Source organism: Taudactylus pleione, unplaced genomic scaffold, assembly GCF_031769625.1.
Source record: "Taudactylus pleione unplaced genomic scaffold, aTauple2 ptg000181l, whole genome shotgun sequence".
Lineage (NCBI taxonomy): Eukaryota > Metazoa > Chordata > Amphibia > Anura > Myobatrachidae > Taudactylus > Taudactylus pleione.
The window spans coordinates 4,116,451-4,142,378 of record NW_028284583.1 but is presented as its reverse complement, the minus strand read 5'-3'; the positions used below and the strand labels follow the sequence as shown (position 1 = coordinate 4,142,378).

Genomic DNA, 25,928 nt, shown 5'->3' with positions numbered 1-25,928 from the left:
AGAAGTTGATATTGGTGAATCCTCCTTTAAGGGAGTTCATGACATATAGAGAACTGGTAGTTGTGTAATGCTGTGAGGCACATGTTCCTGGCTTAGTTTGTGTGCGATTGTTCGCTTAGAAAACACGGTCAATGCTAATCACTAGTTAATGGTACTAACGGATTATCTTCACCCCATGTTGCAGCATTTCTTTAATGATAGAAGGGATGTCTTCCAGGAAGACAGTGCCCCCCATTCGCAGAGCACATGTGGAAGGCCAATGGTTAGAGGTCATGGCCTTTACCATCTGATTTGAACCCAAATTAACATTAATGTGTTAATCCATGAGATCTTATTTTCTGGCCATCAACCCTTGTGGAAGATTAGTGCTGCATCTCTCCTGCACAGTTCCAGCCATTGGTACCCTCCATGCCACCGGACTTACTAGGTAAACCTGGTGGCCAAACATCCTATTAAACGACGTCCACTCCCATTTTGCCTCTGAACAGTACACCCCACTTTTCACAGTGATGATTAGAATCAGTGCTATAAGTTGTTCAGTTAATGCTTATGGGGTAGAACTGTGCTCACGCTCTCTCTGCACCTTCAGGACTTGTACAGACCTTACAATTGGAAGAAGTGTTAGTGTATCCTATCTGTGCTTCAGTACAAATGCACATTACTCGCTCGCTGAATGTCAGACAGGTTTTTGTGGCAATGCTGCCACTAGTGCAGGTACGAAGGATATCCATGCATGAGCACAGGTGGCTAAATTATTTACTCAGCCGGTTTGATTTACCCACTTGTGCTGAAGCAGGGTTATCCATAATGTCTGGGACCAGGCTTTGGAATCACTGCTCAGGTGCATGAAGAAAAGTATTTTTAAAATGAATTATGCAATTCTCAATGAGGATCCTACGATAATTGTCCCCAGTTGTATTGCATACAGTCATCAGAATGAATTTCTAACCTTACAAATTTTGTTTTTGTAGGTATATGCAGGGGTGTATTTCTAATGGGTGCAGGGTCTGTGATGCACACGGGCCTCTGGGTCCAGGGGGGCCGACACCGCACACCCTGCACCCCATACTTAACCCTCCGGAGTCCCACTTTGGCACCGGTGTCAGCGCTGTAAAAATGCCTGGAAATTGCCCGCAACAGCCATTTTCCCTGTGTTTTGCGCATGTGTAGTATGGAAAAACCGGGAAAAATGAGATATATGGTAAGAACTTACCCTTGTTATCTCTCTCTCTTCGATGTCCATAGGGTCCACAGGGTTGACCTTGGGCTATAGGTTGGGGACCAATATCCGGGCACCACGCAGTTAAAGCTTTTAGCTCCCAGGATGCACTACGTCCACTCTCCCTATAACCCCACCCCCAAGCCAGCGGCACCTTAGTTTGTAAGTAGCCAAAGGAGGAAAAAAAAGAGAGAGAGAAGACTGAGTATGGTTCTTGAGTGTTCCAGAGAAGGAGATGGGAAACCGGTGACCAGTAACACAGCCCATATGAAGCCAGGTGCATCAGGGCGGGTGCCCTGTGGACCCTATGGACTTCGAAGAGAGAGAAATAACAAAAGGTAAGTACTTACCATATCTCATTTTCTTCTTCAGAGTCCATAGGGGGTCCACAGGGATGACTTTGGGGATGTCCCAAAGCAGTCCTTATAAGGGTGGGGACGTTCCTGTGATGAGAGGAGAATCCGTTGCCCAAAGAAAACATCCTGAGAGGCAAAGGAATTCAATGCATAGATCCTTAGAAAGGTGTGTACAGAAAACCATGTGGCCACCTCACAAGGCAGAACAGCAGAGGCGCCACAGCGAGCTTCCCACAGCCCGAGTAGAAGAAGCATCAACAGAAACCGAAAGGCCTTCCTATGTGTAGGCCCCTGAGATAGACATATGAAGCCATCTAGCTAATGTCTGAGACTACAAAAGGAGTCTGATTTCCTGAACAAACTCGAACAGACTACGAAAATCCGTAGAGGCCGGACCACAGTCAATAAGGCCACCCTATCTGAGTGGACTGGAAACTGAAATGTAGGTACAATAAGTTCCTGACTAATATAGAACTTAAAAAAAAAACAAAAAAAAAACACTGTAGGAAGAAACACAGGGCAAGTGCGACCTACAACCCTGTCTTGTTGAAATATCCAGAAGAGGGAGCCACATGAGAACGCTTCCAATTCTGCCACTCTCCTGGCAGATGTAAACTCCTTAAGAAAGAGTCTAAGCTATAAACCACGTAAAGGTTATCAAAACTAGTGGTTTGAGTGGAAGCCACAGAACGACACGAAGAACCATAGCCTAATCCCAAGGAGCCCCTAGGGGGTATAAAGGGAAGTAGAATTCGGAAAACACCTTGAAGTAGGATATGTATACCCGAAAGTGGAGCAATTCCACATCCGAACCATACTGACAGTGCAGAGACCCGCACTTTCAGGAAGGCCAGGCGGAGGGCGAGACCCAAACCAGCTGGAAGGAATGCCAGAACTTCTGGAAATTCGAAACACCTGGAGGTTCATAAACTACAGGTACAATACCATAAGAATTATGTAAGCCACATTCCGTGGTAGAGCCCAGCAAAAGCTGGCCTACATGCTGTAAACATCCCGATGAAGACAGAGCCAGAGAAGCCTTAGGACCACAGTAGGGACGCAGTCAAAGACAAACGATCCAGGTCCAAGGAAAGGCAAGTACCCGCAGACAACAGGTCCGGACATTGAAACAGCAGGAATGGAGTGTCGATGGGGAGACTCTGAAAATCTAAGTACCAGTGACATCTGGGGCAATCTGGAGCCACCAGCAGGAAAGTACCTCCATCTCGCTTGAAACTTCAGAGAAAGAAGGGAGACTGGAGGAAACAGGTACACAAAGTGGAAGGTCCCCTTAACAGACAACTAGTCACCGAATGTAGCTTCAGTACCTCCAATTCTGGATCCTAACACCGCCAGCATTTGATATAGTCAGGAGGCCATGAGGACCACCTCTGGGAGGCCCCCTCTGGTCACTAGGAGTTGAAACCTCTCTTGGAGAAGAGACCAGTCCCCAGGATGCACGTTGTGACGGCTGAGGAAGTCCGCTTCCTAATGGAGAACTCCTGGAATGAACACTGCAGAGAAGGCCAGGAGGAGACCCTTGGACTGTCAGAATGTGTGACATTCTCGTCATCGCTGCTATTATCGGACGTAACCTTAACAGGTGTACCGTGCAGCATGTGTTAGGCTAGACCAAGGGCCCAAGACAGATTAACGTTTTAATAAATTTATTGGCAGTGCAGAATCGCCAGACGTCCACCTGCCCCGAAGAAGTGCGGACCGGTGACTGCGCCCTAGAGACTGGCGTCCGTTGTAAGGGTTACCCTAGATGAGATGGCCATAGCCACCCAGGTAGAAACAGACACACCTCCGGAGAGAGCATCATCGGCTGAACCGTGATCCGATGGAGAAACCCGTTCCAACTGGAGATGATTAGAGTGTGCAAAGGCCTGGAATGGCACCGAGCATATTCCACCCTTCCGAAGGTAGACACCCTGGATTGTAGAACCCGCATTACAGAGAGTAATGACACTTGTCAATTGTGGAGACCTCCGCGCACTCTTAGATGAAGTGTGGAGATCTCGTCGGACGTCAGAAAGATTCTCCAGTCAGAAGGATTCTCCGATTTTGAGAATCCAACAGGGCTCCCAGATGAATCATACCCTGTGAGGGATACAGGGAGGGCTTTTTCCCAGTTGATTAACCATTTGTGCTTGTGAAGAAAAGCAATGGTTAACTTTGAAAATGGATTCAAAGTACATTGGTGATCCTGCTAAGAGCAGAACGTCCAGATACTGGAGCAGTCGGATACACTGAACAGGTGGGCTGTCATAAAATCTCTAAACCTGGTAAACCCCTTGGGGCTGTGGACAATCTAAAGGGCAGAGCCCGAAAATTGTAATTGTTGCTGTGGCATAGCAAACCTGAGCTAACGCTGATGAGAGGGCTATATAGGTACCCATAGGTACGGGTCCTAAATATTCAGCAATACTATAAAGTCCCCAGGTTCCAAATCTTGAATGATGGAGCGTAGGGGTTTCCTCCTGAGCCCAGGCACCTTTACAAACTGGTTCAGGGATTTGAGACAGAGGATCGGCCAATGAGGACCATTCGGCCACTGCACCAGAAAAAAAAAAAAAAGAACAACCAGTCCCTCGCTGAGATAGTAGGGCTGGCATAAATAGCTCTGCTTAGCGCAAGGCCTGTACAGCTTTCTGGATTTGAAGGCCCTGTTCGGGTCTGAAGAAGGGCCTGTGTAACAAAAAACAGGTGAGGAGGCCGTCTGAGCCATGAGAAGACGTACCTGTGAGAGACTACAACTCCTACCCAAGCATCCGTGGTGACCTGACACCAGCACTGGGTGAACTAACAAAGCCGGTATCTCACTTTGGAATTCCTCAGATGAAGACCTGTCCCGTCAGGCTGAAAGTTTACCCTTAGGTTTAGAAGCAGGGTGTCTGGATGCAGAGGTCTGCTCGGTACCGAGTATAGTGGCCCCTGTGGAAGCCGACAGCCTAGGAAAAAAACAGGCCTTTAGGCTAACCCTGAGGACAAAAAGACTTCACAGATTTAGTCCGAGGCCTTGTATAGCTAAAGGCAGAAATCTTGCTGTTAGTGATACTGCCAATGTTGCTACGATCTTGTAAAGGTTAGGACCAAACAAGATCTTCCCAATATATGGTATCTGCACCACTGCTTTCCAAGAGCGCAGCCATAGGGTTTGGCAGCGGATACAGTCGCAGCTGAAACCAGGAGAGTCAGGAGACTGGTATCCCAAGTGGTAACTCCCACATATGAAAACTGCATATTTCATGTGAGCGACAAAAGACCTTGGAGGGAAAAAAAAAAGTATGCAATAGCATTAGCCAATCATGCGATAGCCATGGTAGGACGGGCAACAGCCCCTAAAAACGAGTATATTGATTTCAGGGAAGGTTACCACCTACGGATCCGTAGAATCTGTCCGGGCAGGAATGGGACGCGTAGCAACACTCATAATCAGACGAGTAGCATGAAAATCCACCCCAGGAGGTGAATCCCATTACTTGTGATGACCCTCAGGGAATGAGAAACATAAGGCCAAACGCTTTTGTAATACCTCTTATCTGGCGATAGCCATACTCCCGCCATGAGATCCACCCGCTGGTCAGAGACGGGGGAACACAGCCGAAAACACGTCAATGCGTAAACTGAGGGTGTTTGATTTAGGTGCAGGTTCGACATTCTCTACAACTAGAATGGACCTGACTGGCAGCACCAAAACAGGGATAATAACAATACATGATGTATCTGCCCCTCGAGTGAGAGGGAAGGAGCCCGATACATCATCCAGGTTACCCCCCAACAGGTTGAGTTTCCCATATCCGAATATTCCGAAATACTGAATTTTTGGAGCATGACTGAGATAGTGAAACCTTTGCTTTCTGATGGTTCAATGTACTCAAACTTTGTTTAAAGGCACAGAATTAAACATATTATATAAAATTACCTTTCAGGCTGTGTGTATATGGTGTATTAGAAAATGTTTAGATTTGGGTCCCATCCCCTAGAAAATCTCATTATAGTATGCAAATATTCCAAAATAAAATACAGGAGTAGTCACTCTACACTTGTTAAAGATGTCCTACCAGCCTTGAAACTTGTATTTCCAAAACAACTGGAGAGCTATTTTAGAAACATTTATTGTTCTAGGATTTCATAATTGGAGTGTTTTATGAATGTGTCAAACAAATAATACTATTATTAGGACAACCTCAAGGAAATCAAATGATTTGCCAAGTTTCTTCATCCCCTTGGTGCATTCAAAACTATTCATTTAATCTTTAATCAGTACTATTTTATTATACAGTGTGTTTCATTTTACCTAATTTGCCTCTGTTCAATGTCTGCTTGAACTGCATTTAAAACAATGTAAAATTATATATCTTATGTGGTTTCCTGACATTTTGAGGGTAATGAATTTAGAGATTACTTTGTAATTCCAAATGAAACTACAATAAACAAAATAGGAAACACAAAATAAACACGATAACAACATCGTTATCGTGCAATAGCTTGCAAATCGTGCATGCATCGGGCATGTTTTGGTCGGAGGCAGCCAGCGATGCGCGTGCACGCTGGTTGCTTCCGACATCTATCATCGCCCATACATGCTGGTCAACCTGACGATCCCGTCAGGTTCAGCATGTGTGGGGATAATGGATGTGCTAGATATCCTCTGACGGCAGCTAGTATTTATAGGTGTTTTATCTAAGGAACAGTCCATTTTAAGCACCCCTTCTCTTTTAGAAAAAATGACAAATTCTGATAGCTTCTGTTTTAAAGTTCAACATTCAAAAACTGTACAAATACCACCACTCTGATTTTAAATATACAGTTACATTTTTGTAGACAAAGCAGTCTTTTTATAGCTACGAAAATCCATTGAAGGTACAAGGTGTCCTTCACTGGCTGCAATATCAATGCCAAATCATATGTATCTATATCCTATATATTGTGCAGCACTCTACTGATTTTGTTTAATCACCCTCATCATTCCTTGCCCCATTGGAGCTTAAGGTGCGTACACACACTGGGCGATAAAGTGGACGACTGAACGATAACGATATTGTTATCGTTCAGTCGTCCACTTTATCGTCCATTTTTAACACCAAAAAGATGAACGATAACAACGACGCGCGTTCCCACGTTCCGCACAGATTATTTCCTTATCCAGAGGCTCCCAAACACAGTCCTCAAGGCGCCCCAACAGTTCAGGTTTTAGAGATAGCCATGGTTTAGCACAGGTAGTTAAATCAAATTGATTGATGTACTAATTAAGTCACCTGGAGGTCAAGCATGTATATCTTTAAAACCTGAACTGTTACCGCGTTTGGAAGCCTCTGCACTAAGGGGCTAAATCAAATAAAAAATACAGAACAAGGACCACACACACACACACACACACACACACACAGACAGTCACACACACGCATCTGAAGTCTTAACCTTACGTAACAACACTTAAATTGTAGTTCTGAAAACTCAAACAAACATCAAAATAAAAGTAGTGACGTATATTACTGCAGCACACAGCCTGTTTGTCATAAACTGGAAAGGTTATCTTTGTTTTCACATATTTATTATTGGCAGCGTGACTGAATGGTAGCCAGGTATACAATGAAGAGCACTTGTTGACGCTCTTTTCCTTCTAATGGCGCATATCCACTAGACGAGAAAAATTAGCGAATGAACGATTACGACATCATAATCGTTCAATCGCTCATTAATCGTGCAGTAAAATTCCGGCAACGACCAGCGATGCACGGTCCCGCTGATTGTTGTCGTCATTTACCATCGCCAGAACATGCAGACCAACCTGTCGATGTCGACAGGTTGTGCATGTTCGGGGATGAGGGAGGGTGCCTGCACTGAACGACACAGGTTGCACAGGTTGAAGAATGATTGCACAATTACAATATTATAATCGTACAGTCGTTCCACTCTCGTGTAGTGAATATGCACCTTTAGAATGCTCAGTGCTATAAATGAAGGTTGTAGCTCAAGTACAAATGCTTCTCATGAAATAAAGTTACAGAGGTCATGCATCCTCTTTAAAAAAAGGACTGAAATGATCTCTTGTGTACCCATTCTTAACATACAAAGTATTCTTTATCTGTAAAGTAGATATCTAACCATGCTTTTTTTTCCCCATTTTTAAAACAGTAATTCTAGTCATCATCGCATCAATTACCCATTCACCTGTCGCTGTATTCAATTACACTCATGTACAGATTGACATGTCTTCCAATCAGCAGCAAAGGCATACATCTCAAGAATGGTGTACAAAAACAAAACAAAACAAAAAAAACCCCAAAACACACCTTTAGGCGCTATGGAACAAATAAGCAAATATCTATAACCTTGGATAATAAATATACACACAATTGTGATGGATACCCGAAGCTGCTGTATTAAAAGTTGGCAACAAAATCTAAAAAAAAAACAGAGCTAAAAATATAATATAAAAATGTACATAAATAAGATGCAAATGTGCCAGTTAAATAATTTATTCTAACAATAAAAAAAAAATATATATATATGGCTGGCACTCCACATAAATGCAAAATAAAATTACTTGCCTTGGTGCCTACCTGGAAGTTCATTAGAACACCCACTTACATATGTAGAGAGGGAAAGGCGGCACTCACATGGCCGGTGAAATGAAAGAATCAAACTTGACAACTGTGTCTGCCTTGTTCAACGTTTCATGACTTTTATCAAGAACACAATGAAAAAAACAAATACACATACCTTTATAGTGGAATGTCCAAGGTGATTGGTGCAGTGTAATGCTCCATGCAGCCGAGGGCCAGAATCTGACATCATCACTGTGCGTCAGACACTCAGGCATCACACAGGATAAAGCAGTCTGACGCCCCCGGTGGATAGGAGGAAAAATTACCACTGTACATCGTGGATATGTGTGAATAGATAGTGAGGCACTGACATGCAGTGCTAAACATGATGAAATGTCAACATCGTGTCACCATATATAATGCAATTTACAAGGTGTGGGTCAATGCCCACACATCAAAAAAATTGAACAAACAAAGTAACAAAATACAAATCACTCCTATAAAAAGAAGGAACATAAAAACTCCACACCACTGTGTTCCTTAATAGTGAATGTGAATAAAGTGAAAATGTAAAACTATTATTCCAAGTGGAAAACAAATAAAAATAATAATACATATACAAAAGATAATAAAAAATAAAGATCTAGATAAAAAAACTAGGTATGTAACCATACCGTTATATATAAACGGCAAGTGTACCATCGAAAGGATCCTAAACAGAATATATTGGTGAATACATCTACCAAAACATGTGCATCAGAATAGGTATATAAGATAAAACGACAAAAAATATATACATGTGTGCCACAGAAAAGTTAGGAAATGAATGACTGTACAATACATCCTATTAAAGAAATGTAGCAAAAGAATCACAAAAGAAGACTTAAAGCAATATAGTCTGTGGTGAAGACTAATCCATGGTATACAAAATATGACAACCGTGAGGCTATGAGAAAAAAAAGCACATGGAACACAGGAAGACCCAGCAGAGCTAAACCTAAAAAGGTGCTCAGGTAATCACATATATGACAAAACATGAACATGTGCATAAATGCAAAGATAACTTGGACCACCAAGAGAACATACAGATGACTCAACAGTATTGGAAAAACATGACAGAAAAAATCCATTAGAAAAAAAATTTTCACAAAAAAATATTGTACACAAAATATGTTATTAAAAAGCTCCAAAAAATTGAAAAAGTTGAATATTCTTATAACTCCAGATGTGCACAAATGTCCAAACAAGGAAATGGCCTAACCAGGAGATAAGCCAGAGTTCAAAGGGAACATCTGTGACATATCATATCACTCTCCTGTGTGCTACCTGGGTATATAGGAGACTTCTAAGTAGTACTTACAACACCGGATCTTCCCTGAAGGTCTCCCATTCAAGTACTAGTCAGGCCCAACACTGCTTGGCTTCCAAGTTCAGCTGAGATTGGGCAAGACCAGTGTGGTATGGTTGTAACAAAATACAACATCTCCCCCAGGGCTACACAGTGATAGACAAGAGAATATTATGTTTTTGTATCCGTCCCTGTACGTGTCCTGGAGTAATCGAACTGGTAAAAAAATATATAATTGCATACATATGTGCACATTATGAAATAGGACTGAACGGTCACATGAAGGCACGAATCTAGAAGATCTAGGTATGGGCTATTCCAAAGTTATTTCATTATCAATTAAGCAGGTAAAAGGTCTGGAGTTGATTATAGGTGTGACATTTGCATTTGGAATCAGTTGCTGTCGACTCTCAATAGGAGATCCAAAGAGCTGTCACTATCAGTGAAGCAAGCCATCATTAGGCTGAAAAATCAAAACAAACCCATCAGAGAGATAGCAAAAACATTAGGTGTGGCCAAATCAACTGTTTGGAACATTCTTAAAAAAGAAAGAACGCACCGGAGAGCTCAGCAACACCAAAAGACCCGGAAGACCAAGGAAAACAACTGTGGTGGATGACAAAAGAATTATTTCCCTGGTGAAGAAAAACCCCTTCACAACAGTTGGCCAAATCAAGAACACTCTCCAGGAGATAGATGTATATGTGTCTAAGTCAACAATATATAGAGGGTTCACCACAAGTTGTAAACCAGTGGTGAGCCACAAAAACAGGAAGACCAGATTAGAGTTTGCCAAACAACATCTAAAAAAGCCATTACAGTTCTGGAACAACATCCTATGGACAGATGAGACAAAGATCAACTTCTACCAGAGTGATGGGAAGAGAAGAGTATGGAGAAGGAAAGGAACTGCTCATAATCCAAAACATACCACCTCATCAGTGAAGCATGGTGGTGGTAGTGTCATGGCGTGGGCATGTATGGCTGCCAATGGAACTGGTTCCCTTGTATTTATTGATGATGTGACTGCTGACAAAAGCAGCAGAATGAATTCTGAAGTGTTTTGGGCAATATTATATGCTCATATTCAGTCAAATGCTTCAGAACTCATTGGACGGCGCTTCACGGTGCAGATGGACAATGACCCGAAGCATACTGCAAAAGCAACCAAAGACTTTAAGGCTAAAAAGTGGAATGTTATGCAATGGCCAAGTCAATCCCCTGACCTGAATCCGATTGAGCATGCATTTCACTTGATGAAGACAAAACTGAAGGGAAAATGCCCCAAGAACAAGCAGGAACTGAAGACATTTGCAGTAGAGGCCTGGCAGAGCATCACCAGGGATAAAACCCAGCGCCTGGTGATGTCTATGCGTTCCAGACTTCAGGCTGTAACTGCCTGCAAAGGATTTGCAACAAAGTATTAAAAAGTGAAAGTTAAATTTAGGATTGTTTAGTTTGTCCCACTACTTTTGGCCCCTTAAAAAGTGGGAGGCACTTATAGAAACCGTTGTAATTCCTACACCGTTCACCTGATTTGGATGTAATTACCCTCAAATTAAATCTGAAAGCCTGCAGTTAAATCACATCTTGTTTGTTTCATTTCAAAGCCATTGTGGTGGTGAATAGAGGCCAAAATATGAAACTTCTGTCAAAGTCCCAATATTTATGCATCTGACTGTATGTTGGGACTGGTCATATGCTTTTTCTGAAATATATACACACACACATATATATACACATATACATACACACACACACACATATATATATATATATACACATATACATACATGCATACATACACACACATATATACACACACACACACAGCCGTGCCTTATTTTAATGACAGAATCGAAGACAATGGAATTCTCCCATAGAGAACACCCAAGGGGGGGCATAGTGTTTAAGGGGCTACTCCTCAAAAGCTATTGGAGGTACGGAGCTGAAATTTGGCATGGACGGATAGAACGGTCGCTCGGTGCTGCATGCCAAATTTCAGAGAAAAATAAAAAAAGTGTGAGGATTTGGAAGTCATCTAAAAGTTCCAACTGTCAGTTTTTTCAGACACTCAATTAGGACCACTTTTGTGTTGTTCTCTATTGGGGATTTTTGGGAAGGCATAAGTCAGGCTACAGGGTGAATTTAGACTTGGGGTTTGTTTTATTAGGTAGCTATTGTTCCAGGGTACGTGCTTTTCGGGTTCAAGTAAATTAGAAAGTTACAGTTTTTCAATTATTACCTCTCAAATGTGCCATTATACAGATAGGGAGTTTCAACTTGTTGCACAGCCTCAGTAGGTGCCTCCAGCAGGAGGGTGTACTCACTGTGACTGCACAAAGATGGCCGTCCTTTTTAGCAACAGTGGGACTCGGGGGAAGGAAGCGGACATCAGCTGCGGCCGGGACCCGGGGGGAGGTAGCGGGCGTTAGCGGCAGATACAGGAACGGATCAGGAAGATCCGTGATGACTGCATCTGTGTATAAACAAACACAGAAGCATGGACGGGATCAGGGAGATCCGTCTGTGCTTCTGTGTTTAAAAAAAAAAATGTAACCTGTGTACAAAAAACAAAACAAAAACTGCGTGCCTCCACCCCGCCTACCCCCCAAAAAAAAATCAGCCCCAGGCTTTGGAGACCCAGTACTGTTTGCGCTAAATACAGGAGACAAACGATGTAGTGATGCCCTGTATTAAGCACGACCAGCACGGGGCTTTTCAGAGCCAGTCCTGTTTGCAAAAATTCAGAGGACACACGACGTAGGGGTCCCCTGTATTAAGGGCAATCAGCACTGTGCTGTGAGCCAGTCCTGGTTCTGGAAATACAGGGGAAAAAAAAAATGCATAGGGTTCCCCTGTATTTACCAGAACTAGCACCGGACCAATTCTAGCAGGGTGGTAGTGTGGGGGGGGGGGAGCCCTTTCACGGGGTCCCCCAACTGAGGCATCACCCCTGACCGCTAGTTAGCCCAGGCCGGGGATCCCTGGGGAGCTAGGGACATCCATAATAAAGGGGTCCCCCTTTCCAGGGCACCCCAGGCCTAGGCTGATAGCCCGGGTCTATCCCCAGCACCCCTGGAGCGGTGGGTGCTGGGTTTATTATGTAGTGTGGTGCATTTGATAGTAAAATTATTCTCTTTTGCTGTGAAACTACAGGTCCCATCAAGCCTCCCCAGCATGTTGGTACTTGGAGAACCACAAGTACCAGCATGCGGGGAATTACAGGCCCGCTGATACCTGTAGTTCCACAGCAAAAGAAATCTTTAACTAAAACAAGACAAACACAGTTTACAGTAAAACTATTAAAACATACATGCCCACACACAAAATCTCACATACTCACCTATGTATCCTTGAAGCCATTATGTCCCTTTTTCCATGTAGGCATCCATAGGGATACAAATCCATACTCACCTTCTCCTATGCGTAGATCGCGTCCTCTTCGTTCCAAGTAGACATCCCCGGTCTTGGCAAAACAAAACAAACAGTACTACCCGAATGACAGCTCAGCCGCAGGATTTCACTGTAGAAATCCCACTGCTGAGCGCTCATTGGCTGAGAGAGACGAGCCAATGAATGATCTCACAATAGAAATCAAAGATGGCCGCCGCGAGCCAATCCCGGCTCACGTCATCGCTCCAGCCCCTCGGCTGGCTTATAAAAGCCAGCGTGAGGCAGCGGCATGGCAGCCTGACGGACCTGTAGTTTACCTGCAAAAGACAATATTTACACTGTTTGCACTACACAATCAACCCGGCACCCACCGGCCAGGGGTGCCGGGGATAGTCCCGGGCTATCATTCTAGGCCTGGGGTGCCCTGGAGAGGGGGACCCTTTTATTGGGGGGGTCCCCTGGCTGTGGCATTACCCCCCGTTCCCACACTAGAAAGGGGCCGGTGCTGGTTCTGGTATTTACAGGGGAACTCTACTCAGTTTTTTTCCCCTGTATTTCCAGAACCAGGACTGGCTCAGAGCCCAGTGCTGGTTGCACTAAATACAGGGGACCCCTATGCTTTTTGTCCCCTGTATTTTCACAACCAGGACCAGCAGTGACAAGCCCAGGGCTTTGGGAGAGGAGGAGGGGGGGGTCGGGGGGGCACATTTTATTTCATTTTTTTATATTACACATTCAATTTTGCACCGATGCATGGATGGATCTCACCGATACGTCCATGCATCTGTCTTATTGATTTGATTTTGTCAGATGCATTCCCAGTGCCAGTGAGCCCCTCTGTCGTCTGCTGATGCCCCTGTGCACTGCCCTACAACCCCGCTGCTGCCACTGCCCTGCACACCTGCAGCCCGCCCTCGCAGCAATCTCTCCCTTTGCACCCCCAAAACACCTCCTGTGTGCAGTACCCTCTTCCGCCCACGCTACTGTACCATTTTGATGCTTTTCTCACCTGCAGGTGGCCTGGTCTGCTCCTAAAAACCCTGATGGTTAATAAATTATTAAAAAAAGCTATGAAATTCCATAGACAACACACCTTACGGTTTCACATGTCTCATTAAGGCTTCTTAGACATGCTCTGAAATTTCACAAAACCTAATGAATTTCTGCCAAACTTAAAAAAGCAATTAAATTCTGATAATTAAGGCTGACGCCTTAATGGACGTGTTCCTTGTGTAATACAGATATGGTATGCCATCACACCGTGTGGTTAACTGCAGATTCAGCACTCACAGAGTGAGATTGCCGTCACTCACAAAATGGTGGAGCTGCTGATTTCACAGAATTGTGTGCTCATTGGAATACACGCATGTAATGTATGCAACACATTAAAAACAGGTTTCCAACAGATACATTGAAGGGAGCAGGTCCGTGGTTTGGACACACCGCTCTGAAAAAAATCTTCCTAAAGGAAGAAACACGTTAAGGAGACATACATGCTGGATTGTAAACCGGGTACAGCAGCACCTATCTTCCTCCCACAACAGACGCTGCATGCACTGGCAGCGACAAGCACTGGGAGACACGTGCAGCAGGAGGATTAAACTGGAGCACGAGACTTTAATCTCTCTCCGCAGAAGGGAAAATACACATAGACCAGAAGCGGTTGGAGCCCCATCTCCACAGCTGTGAATGCCGACCAGACACACATATGCGGTGCCCACTGAAAGTATATTGGGATTCCTCTCCTTTGATATAAGAACTTTTCTCCTCCTACACATCATATAGGAGTAGAGCTAAATATATTTAAATCAGCTGGAGGCGGCTGTAACACACTCCACACACCAGAATATAATCCTCTCCTCCTTCCATACAGCCTGGAGCTTGCACATGGGATTTTAAGTGTTTTACACAGTTGGCCGCATTCAATTAGAGGTGAAAAATCTGAAAGTTTTCGCCTGTCCGACTTTCCGCCTCATTCGCCTGTTTCAGAGGAGAATTCATTCCGTGCTCGTCCCCGCTTTTTGCCAAATTCAATTGCAAAACAGGCAAAATGGTAATAGACGAATGCGGAAACAGGTGAAAAGTACTTAAAGAATTGGGGAAATCAGTCTGTACCCCAGAAAAAGATACACCAACATAGGAAATAAATATAGATGTGTACTAATAGTCCTAATAAAGCTATTTTGGGTTGTGTAAATTGCTTGCTATTAGCGTCTTTGTAAAAGTGGTGAAGAATGGCATAAAGCAGTATTTTTGGGTGAAAATAAAAAGTCCACTCAAATTTGGGGTACCTGAAAATGGGTGCAAGCTAATTTTTAATGTCTCTAAAGTGAACTTTTTTGTTTTTAACCCGTGAAAAATCCACCTGCTGCATGCACCTGCAATCCTAAGAACACCCGACCCATCCTTGCAGCCCCTCAAGAAGCCTATTTCACTCGTTTTTATGCTTGTGCCCCCACTTTTTACATTTTCACCCAGAAAATGGCGTATTTTTTGGGGTGTTCAAAGGGTTTTTATTATTTTTGCAGATTTGTTCTTTGGGGGGCTGTTCCAAGGGTTCAGAGTCATTTTCCCATGTTTACACCCCAAAATAAAGATATTGCATTTCTTTTCACCTGCTAGTGATTGCAGAATCTTTTTTGCCGAATTCAATGCATAGAGTTTCCGCTTAGGCGAAATAGTCATGGAATTGAATTAGGCGATATATTTTCACAAAAAGAGGCCCTCGGTATATTTGTTTGCTACTTTTTTACATTAACTGGAAAAATCATTTGTTACATATACAGAAATAACGATACACAAGTTGATACATTATTGCTACTGTATCCCTGGACGCTACGAATTATTTTATTGTGCAATATTTACCAATTCACAGCCGGTTTTAATATTGCAGTTTGAAGCTTGAGGCTAATATATACCACACTAAAAGACGATATATTACTACATGTTGTATTTTTAAAATTTTCATTTTTCACTTTTTATTTTCATCTTTATGTTTATTATTGTTATAATAAATTATTTAATTGGCACATTTTTATATTTCATAGTTATTAATTTTTTTTTTTTTTTTTTTTAAGAGTTAATCAGATACTCCTTTAGCGGTTTTTCGAGATTCCCAGAATGGTGTACATCTGAAATAGGAGGTCTGCTAGGTGGGAGCATATATAGGATTACGGTAACAAAATAAAGAGTTGACATCTAACTTTTTTTGTAATATTGGACAACTAAAACTAGTTTAATTCATATGTAGTTTATCCATGATTGCCAATAAATACGTTGATATACTCTAATTATGGAGCATGCATAAGAATTATCATTTTGTGTAAGGTTTAAAAACAGAACTGTATAATGAAGAATGATGTATGTATGTAAATAGTAAAGAAGCACTGCATCATCAATTGGCCAAGTGACCCATTCCTAGCTAGATTGATTATCTCTCTCTCTCTCTCTCTCTCTCTCTCTCTCTCACCATATCTCATATTATAGAGAGAGAAAGAACTTACCCTTGTTATCTCTATTTCTACGAAGTCCATAGGGTTCCACAGGATACCTTGGGGTATAGGTGTGACGTCAGTCATCGGGCACCAAAGAGTTAAGCTTTCAGCCTCCCAGGATGCACTAGGTCCCCCTCCTATACCCCTCCCCCGAGCCAAGGCATCTCAGTTAGTTACCAAGCCATAGGCCGGAGGAGGAGAAGGAAGAGAGAGAACAAAGATCTGGACACATACAAGAATCACATTCTCACCAGAGGGAGACGGAAAACCGGTGACCAGAGCAAAGCCCATCTGCAGCACAGGTGCGACAGGGCGGGAGTCCTGTGGAACCCTATGGACTTCGTAGAAATAGAAAATATGAGATAGGGTAAGAACTTACCCTTGTTATCTCTACTTCAGGGTCCATAGGGTATCCACAGGATACCTTGGGGATGTCCCAAAGCAGTATCCTTTAAGGGTGGGGACGCTCCTGTGCAGAAAGGAGAATCCGCCGCCCGAAGGAAGCATCCTGAGAGGCGAAGGTGTCAAACCTGTAATACCTCACGAAGGTATGGACAGAGGACCACGTAGCAGCCTTGCAGATCTGGACTGCAGAGGCACCACGTCGAGCTGCCCACGAAGGACCCACAGACCTAGTGGAATGAGCCTTCACAGAAGGAGGAACCGGCAGGCCTTCATGAAGATAAGCTTCAGAAATAGCCATACGGATCCAGGCTGCCAAAGTTTGCTTTGAAGCAGGCCAACCCTTTTTACGGAAGCCATATTGGACAAACAAAGCATCCGACTTCCTAAACGAAGAAGTGCGTCAACATAAGTCCTTAAGGCCCGCACAACATCCAAAGAGGCATCACCCACGGAAAGACCCGGTGAGTTAAAGGCCGGAACAACGATTTCCTCGTTAACATGAAACTGGGAAACAACTTTGGGAAGAAACTCGGGCCGAGTGCGGAGCACTGCCCTGTTCCCATGAAAAACCAAGAAAGGGGGTCTACAAGAAAGAGCCCCTAACTCAGAAAACACATCTGGCCGAAGCAATAGCCAGAAGGAAAACAGTCTTAGCTGTTAGCCATTTAAGATCCACTGAGCCCAGTGGTTCAAACAGCGGTCCTTGGAGAGCCCTCAGGACCACAGCCAAATCCCAAGGAGCCACAGGTGGAACAAAGGGCGGCTGAATGCGGACAACACCTTGCATAAAGGTGCGCACATCCGGGATTGTAGCAATCCTACGGTGAAACCAGACAGACAGGGCCGAAACCTGTACCTTCAAAGAAGCAAGGCGAAGCCCATGATCTAGTCCCGCTTGTAGGAAGGCGAGAATCCGAGACAGACGAAACTCCCGCAGTGCATAACCTCTCGGTCGACACCACTGGAAGAACGTATGCCACACGCGATGGTATATCCTCGCGGAAGACTGTTTCCGAGCTCGCAACATGGTACGCACCACAGAGCTGGAAAACCCCCGGGACCTCAGCATGGCCGTCTCAACAGCCACGCCGTCAAAGACAGCCGAGTCAGGTCCGGGTGAAGACAAGGACCCTGAGACAGAAGGTCCGGTCGTTGCGGCAACCGCAGAGGACTGACCACGGACAGACCCTGAAAGTCTGAGAACCAGTGCCGTCTGGGCCACGCGGGAGCTATCAACAGGAGCGTCCCTCCTTCCTCTTTGAATTTCCGGATTACCCGTGGAAGAAGGGAGACCGGAGGGAACAGGTATGCGAACCGGAACATCCAACGGACGGACAGAGCATCCACCAGAGACGCCCCTTCGTCTCTTGTGCGAGACCCGTACACCGGCAACTTGTTGTTGTGCCGGGACGCCATGAGGTCGATCTCTGGAAGACCCCACCTGTCCACCAGCAGTTGAAAAACGTCGGGGTGCAGGGACCATTCCCCCGGATGAACGTCCTGGCGACTTAGAAAGTCCGCCTCCCAATTTAGCACTCCCGGGATGAAGACCGCTGATATGGCCGGAAGATTGCGCTCCGCCCAAACCAGGATCTGAGAGACCTCTACGAGAGCCGCCCGACTGCGGGTTCCTCCTTGCCTGTTTATGTAGGCCACGGTGGTAGCGTTGTCCGACTGGACCTGTACCGGGTGACCCTGGAGAAACCGATGTGCCTGCTGGAGAGCATTGAAGACCTCACGGATTTCCAAGATATTTATGGGAAGCTCCGCTTCTGTCGGCGTCCACCTGCCCTGGAACAAGTGTGGACCCAAAACCGCTCCCCAGCCCCGAAGACTGGCGTCCGTTGTCAACAGGACCCAATTTGGAACCCAGAACGGACGTCCCTTGTTGAGGTGGGTCGTCTGTAACCACCAAGCAAGGGACAGGCGAACTTCCGGGGTGAGCACAATCGTCTGGGACTTCAGAGACTGAGGCAGCCCGTTCCACTTGGACAGGATCAGGTGCTGCAGAGGTCTGGAGTGAAACTGGGCGTATTCCACCATGTCGAACACCGACACCATGGAGCCCAGTAACCTCATCGCCGAGTGTAGGGACACCCGGCGGCTGTGCAGACAACTGCGCACCCTTGACTGTAAAGCAGAGATCTTGTCCTCCGTCACGAAGATCCTTTGCTGTCCCGAGTCCAATAAGGCTCCAAGATGCAGAATCCTCCGAGACGGGATTAGAGTGGACTTCGGCCAGTTGATTAGCCAGCCGTGCCGTTGCAGCAGTGCAATGGTCAGGTCCAAGTGGCGTAACAGGAGCTCTGGATAACAGGTCGTCCAAGTACGGCAACATGCGGACTCCCTGCAGCCGCAGAGAAGCCGCCATGACCGCCATCACCTTGGTGAAAACCCGTGGTGCTGTCGCCAGGCCAAAAGGTAACGCCCGAAACTGGATATGGTCGCTGCGGATTGCAAACCTGAGGAACTGTTGATGGCGCAAAAGAATAGGGACATGCAGGTAAGCGTCCTGTATGTCCAATGACACCATGTAGTCCCCAGGTTCCAGCGCCAGAATGATGGACCGTAGGGTCTCCATCCGAAACTTTGGTACCCGCAAAGACCTGTTGAGTGCTTTGAGGTTGAGAATCGGACGATACGACCCATTGGGTTTCTGTACCAAAAAAAGATTTGAATAGAAACCCTGGCCCCTCTGGGAGAATGGAACAGGCACTATAACTCCAGCCTGGAGCATAGTGTGCAATACTTTCCGCAGCTCCGTAGCCTTGTTCCGGTCTGATGGTAGACCCGTGGTGAAGAATCGAGGCGGGAGTCTGTGCCGGAAGGAGAGGGCGTACCCGTGGGAGACCACCTCCAGAACCCAAGTGTCTTTCGTAGTGGTTGACCAACACTGGGCGAACTGCAGCAGGCGGCCTCCCACCCTGGGATCCCCCAAAGGGAGGCCCGGACCGTCAGGCCGCAGGCTTGTCATCTGGGTTGGGGGCCGGACGTCTGGTACTCCATGTCTGCTTCCGGGGCTTGACCGATTTCTTAGGGCCAGCCTGTCGAGGAAACGACTGGTTTGGGCCTGCCCTGGGCCCTAGATGACCGAAAGGACGATGGTCCAGAACCAGAAGGAGCAGCGGCCGACGGGAGACAAGCCGATTTGGCTGCCGCCAGCGTGGCCACAATCTTATCCAGATTCGGACCGAAGAGAACTTCTCTGGTAAACGGCAACGCCTCCAGACCCTTTTTGGAATCTGCGTCCGCCTTCCAGGATCGCAGCCACAAGGTGCGACGAGCAGCTACCGCTGCTGAAGAAATCCTAGACACCAGAGTACTAATGTCTAGGGCCGCCTCGTTGATGTAGGTGGCCGAATCACGGAGATTGCCAATCAACTCTGCCTGTTCGGCCGGACAGTCGGAATCAAAAGAAGCCTCTAATGAATCCGCCCAGCGCTCCATCGCTCTGGCAACCCAGCAAATGGCCATAGCCGGCCGTGCTGCCCCCCCCGCAAGGGAATAAGCGGACTTCAGGCAGATCTCCACCTTGCGGTCCGTAGCATCCTTAATGGAGGACATGGATGGCATCGGCAATGTGGCACTACGGACAAGACGGGTCACGTGAGAATCCACCTGTGGAGGGGATTCCCACTTTGCAAAATAATTATCCGCGAACGGATAAGCCACCGCCAGGCGTCTCTGCGGCTGGTATCTTTTGCCAGGCTGTTTCCACGCCTCCTCTAAATGGTCCACCAACTGTCCCGAAAGAGGAAAGACTGTGGCATCGCCCTTCACATCTTTGAAAAAGGCATACTTAGATTTAGCTGCTGGGGGAACTTCGTCCTCAATCACCAAGGCTGTGCGGACCTCCCGAATAAGTCCAGGAATATATACTTTGGACTTAGCATCAGCGTCCTTAGCATGGAGAGGTTCCTGATCGTAAGGATCCAGAATCTCCCCATCATCAGACGTCCCCTCGTCATCCTCATAAGGAGCCGACAGACGCCACCGGCCGTTTTTGCGGCCGCATCACAGACTCCCCTTGCAACACATCCGACAAGTGCTGTACAGAACTCGTCAGGGAGTTAACCCACGCTGGTTCCTGAGAAACCGGGAGCGGGGAAATAGGGAGACTGTGGGGTACCACCAATTGTCGTGGGAAACCCTGCATGGGTGACAACACCACTGACTGCTAGGACAAACCCATCGGTGTAAACGCGGGCTGCGGAGCTAACTGGCCCACTAAGGCAGTAAGCGCTTGAGCGAAACAAGCCCAGGGCGGCTCCTGTACCGGTGCAGTAATCGTAAGAGGCCGCGCCATAGACAAACACTGCCGGCAGAGGCCCTCCGCGCTACCCTCCCCCTCCGCTAACGGTACTTTACACGTAGTACACTGTAGCCGGAGGGGAAAATCACTTTCAGACATGATGGCACCACGTATGTGACCCCTCTCACCAATTATATATTTAAGAGGCGAGAGACCACCCTGCAGTACCGCACCGCAAGGACTTAGCAGAAAAAACAGGGACAGTATAAAGCTGACAGTTTAGAAAAAAAAGTTACAGGCAGCAGCGCTAGCACAGTCACATACAATGCAGAGAAATAACAATTCCTGCACTAACAGCGCTGATCACTCAACTACACAGACACAGGGCCTGGTAGGACACAGCGCTGCATACACAGACCTGACCACAGCGGAGGAGAGGTATGCGGGGGGACCCAGACCACGATGCTTCCAATGCAGGCTTCCAGCAGCGTTCACCATGCTTCAGAAAAGATGGCCACCGAGGAGCAGAGAGGAGGCTGGCCTGGGGGAGGAGCACTGACACAGGGCCAGTCAGCACAGTGCAGAGAGGGCTGTGTGCAGCGGGGGAGGCGCCGGCTGTGAGACAGGGAAGGCGTGCTCCCCTGGCATGCATTTAACCCCTGGGACGCCGCAGCGCTACCGCTCTGCTGCGGTCCGCTGTCCCAGGGGGTAGTGGAAGCGCAGGTTGGTCGCCTGGCTCCACGCTGCAGCCAGTCCCCAGGGAGCCCCCTGCCTGGGGACTTAGGACCATGTGATCAGCGGGGACCCCCCCGCGGGACCCCGCTGCTTACCTCTGTCCCCCTTGAATCCGGCCATGGTCCGGAACATCTGGGGTCACCGCTAGCTGTGACCCCAGATGTCCACCAGCATCCCCGGATCAGTACCGGCGTTCTGGTACCGGCGGGGTGTAGGGAAGACAGCATGGACGTCAGGACTGACTGTCCATGCTGTTCATCCAGATGTGCAGCCACAGTTGCATGAAGAAAAAGCTTCAGGGGCTCTTCTAAGCCCCCCTCTAGCAGGTGCCTCCGACTACGGCCGGGCACCAAACGAAACTGGGATGCCTTGTCTCGGGGTATAGGAGGGGGACCTAGTGCATCCTGGGAGGCTGAAAGCTTAACTCTTTGGTGCCTGATGACTGACGTCACACCTATACCCCAAGGTATCCTGTGGATACCCTATGGACCCTGAAGTAGAAAAAATAAATATATATATATATATATATATTTGCAATGATGTAGGTCTATATTTTGGAGTACATTCATTGTTTGTATAAAAATTTTAGAGATCTGCACTATATTTATCTTATGATGATGATGATGTCCTGATTTTAGACATACTTTAGTGGGTTCCTTGCGGCTATGACTTTTGTTTTTATTAAAGGTCACAAAGCCAACAGGGTACTTTGCAGCCACTCTACATTTCCTAAACAGATAAATTAAGAGAGTGCTTGATGTGTTCAAAGCCAGACATGAGTAGTATAGAATGATTACATTCTTAAACATATCAACCCATCTCCCCCCAAACATACAATTTAGTATATAAAAAGGTTGCTGAAATGTATTAAAATTATTGAATTATGAGAGTATAGACATCAAAAAGATCAGTCTTGAGAGTTAATCCAGTAAAAATATACATCTATGCCTTTAGTATTATAATGCCGCCTGCTTTAATGAGATCTTTCATTGGCTTTTAATCAGTAACATGGTGGGGAGGGTTAGGTCTGGGGCTCCAAGGGGGGACTTGGGGTCAGGGTTAGGCACCTCCCCCGGGAGACTTAGGTTTAGACAGCGGGGAAGGGGGGTGTTTAGGTTTAGGCACCCCTAAGGGAGGGTTATGGTTGGGGGAGGTTAGGTTAGTTTATATTTTCCTTTAGCACAGTCGGGATCTTCACCTCTGCCGGGCTTCAGTTGTCAGGATTTGAACCGCCAGGCCATGCGTTCAGCGGTAAATCATACCGATCCCTTAAAAAAGGTATACTAAACCCATAATACATATTTAGCAAATATTAGGTATTTTGGTAATGGTATTTAACATGTTCACACCCTTTGATACAGATATGTTCTCATACAGCACAAAATGACTTGTGCAAGTTAGATGCTCTGCCAACGATTTCCCTATTTGAGTACTTTTTCCCGGATTTGCGCCTTCATTTGCCAATAGTGCACCAAGTACTGTATTTAGGATTATTTTTTTTAGTAAAGGAATTGGTATAAATAGCATAACGATGCGCGTTGTGTAAGTCACTCGCATAGGACCTCTGTCTTTTGCCTTTTTACCCGGATTGTGTACTTTGTGCAGCGGCCAAGTCAGATTTGGGAATATATCTTTAGTCATTTAATTAGCCTGGCACATGAAAGTGACCTATTATAACAAAGGTTAGTGATTGTTTGCAGCAGAGTAAGAAGTAGCCGTTGTGGCCTACAGAGACCAGCTGCCAAGATACCACTTCCATAAAAGCAGAGAGGTTTATCCCAATATCCTCCTGAAAGCTATGGTCAGCAATAAAAATAAATTTATACAGAACTGTTGTTAAAATATGCTTTTATAACTGGGTAGCAGAAATTATATTTTAATAGATATATTCAGTTCTGGGTACATTGGCAAATATATGCATTAAAAATGTACCATGCACTTTTGATGTATTTTAGTTATGCGTTGACATATTGTCCTTGCCCAACCTACTAAACTGGTAGTGCATGTTATGTGACTAGTAGGTTCAGCTTCTCTCTATACATTTGTTAAAAGGCCAATACAATGTTAGGAAACAATAGTGGGAATAGCATCAATTACTACATTTCTCATATTTTTTATGTGCTTTACATATATGTTTATTAACGTGTGAAAAGCGCAAAAAAGCAAAATAAGTGCAAACAAGTAATGCATATTTATGCTATAAATGACAGTTCATGTAAAACCTATTTTTTGTTTTCCTGTATATTGTCCGAAAAGTGCTGCACGTGAGACAATCTCTTATGTGTAATAAAAAATAAATAAATATATATAATAATAATAAAAATGTATTATAATATATATATATATATATATATATATATATATATATATACATACACACACACACACACACATACATACATATACACACACATATATATATATATATATATATATATATACATACATACATACATACACACACACACACACATCTATCCATCACTGCTCCTCACCTCTATGGGGAGGAATTCATGTGTGTGGCGCCAGCAGGCACTAGATGGCGCCCAATGAAGCAATTCAATCGTTGCTCCTTGCAGACGTGCACAGCCACCAGTGTTGAATTTTCTACTCGCAGCCCACCCCTGAGCTGGCGAGCAGAATGACCGAAAAGTGACCCGTTTCAGCGCTCAAATGGGACTTTTCGCCGGTGTGACAAAGTCCAGTCATTTGGATGGGCTCCTAAATTGTCTGTATAAATGGTACATGGCCATATAGAAATAGAATATATCAACTTTTTTTTCCATTGGTGTGATTGTCAGAACACGTTGAAGTGGCACTTACAGTAAGCCTCTTACATTCAACTCAAAATAAGCATTAGTTGTATTTTAACTGTATTAGGAAAATGTTGTACAAAAGAAATCAAATGATAGATCCTTACAGACATTAGTGAGTCACAGATAGATAACTACAGACATATGAAGCTGGGTATAATTTCCCAGACATTTAGGAGTTACTGATAAGATGAAGGATGATTCACCCTGCTTCACTTAAGCAGGATTTTCTAAGCAATGCAGAACATAAAAGGGCAAGTTATTTGTCTGCTCTTGTAGGCAACCAAATCAGTGTAAATATAGGGAATACATAACAGTGTGTACTTTCCCAAGAGAGTGTATGTGATGTATAAAATGTAACCAAGAGCAACACATGAGGCACAGAATATCACAGCATCTGATTACACCAATTCCTGACCCAGTATTGCAGTTTTCCAAACACTCAAGATGCTGAAATGCCAGACCAATCAGCAATTATTACAGCTCAGATACACTGTACAAAAGACTTTTGTTGTGAAAATTCTGAATTTAAAAAGGTTAATCAAAATTGTATTTGCTTTACAATTTGAATAAGTGAACCAAGTTCTTAAAATATGGAGAGAGTATTATTTTATTTTTTTATGTATTTTTGCTATATATCAATGCAATTTCTCAAACATGCTTTTGATCAATTCAATTGAATGTCAATACTGATTTGCTAGACATAAAATGCAGGCGCATAATGAAATTAAGATGGAGTAATACTGGTTGTGTCAATATTTCAAAAGGTACCGTATACACTCGAGTATAAGTCGACCCGAATATAAGCCAAGGTACCTACTTTTACCCAAAAAAACTGGGAAAACTTACTGACTCGAGTATAAGCCTAGTGTGGGAAATGGCAGCAGCTGGTAGTGCCCCCAGTAGTAATTCCCCCTGGTTGTGCCCCCAGTAGTAATCCCTCCTGGTAGTGCCCCCAGTGGTAATCCCCCCTTTCAGTGCCTCCAGTAGTAATCCCCCCCCTGGTAGTACCCCCAGTAGTAATCCCCCCTTTTAGTGCCCCCTGTAGTAATCCCCCACTGGTAGTGCCCCCTGTAGTAATCCTCCCCTGGTAGTTCCCCCAGTGGTAATCCCCCCTTTTAGTGCCCCCTGTAGTAATCCCCCCCTGTAGTAACCCCCCCTAGTAGTGCCCCCTGTAGTAATTCCCCCCTTGTAGTTCCCCCAGTGGTAATCCCCCCTTGGTAGTGCCCCCTGTAGTAATCGCCCCCTGGTAGTGCCCCCTGTAGTCATCGCCCCCTGGTAGTGCCCCCTGTAGTTCCCCCCCCCCCCTAGTAGAGAGAAAAGAATAAAAAAAAAAAAATCACTTACCTGTAA

The 25,928-nt window shown here is 45.3% G+C and overlaps 1 protein-coding gene and 1 pseudogene across 3 annotated transcripts in view; both read right to left on the bottom strand.

Moving 5' to 3' along the window:
* RALA (RAS like proto-oncogene A) overlaps window positions 1-25,928 on the bottom strand; it is a 75,064-nt gene that overhangs the window by 12,308 nt on the left and 36,828 nt on the right. The gene's annotated exons all lie outside the window — the stretch shown is intronic.
* LOC148519819 (5S ribosomal RNA) lies at window positions 9,486-9,604 on the bottom strand (annotated as a pseudogene).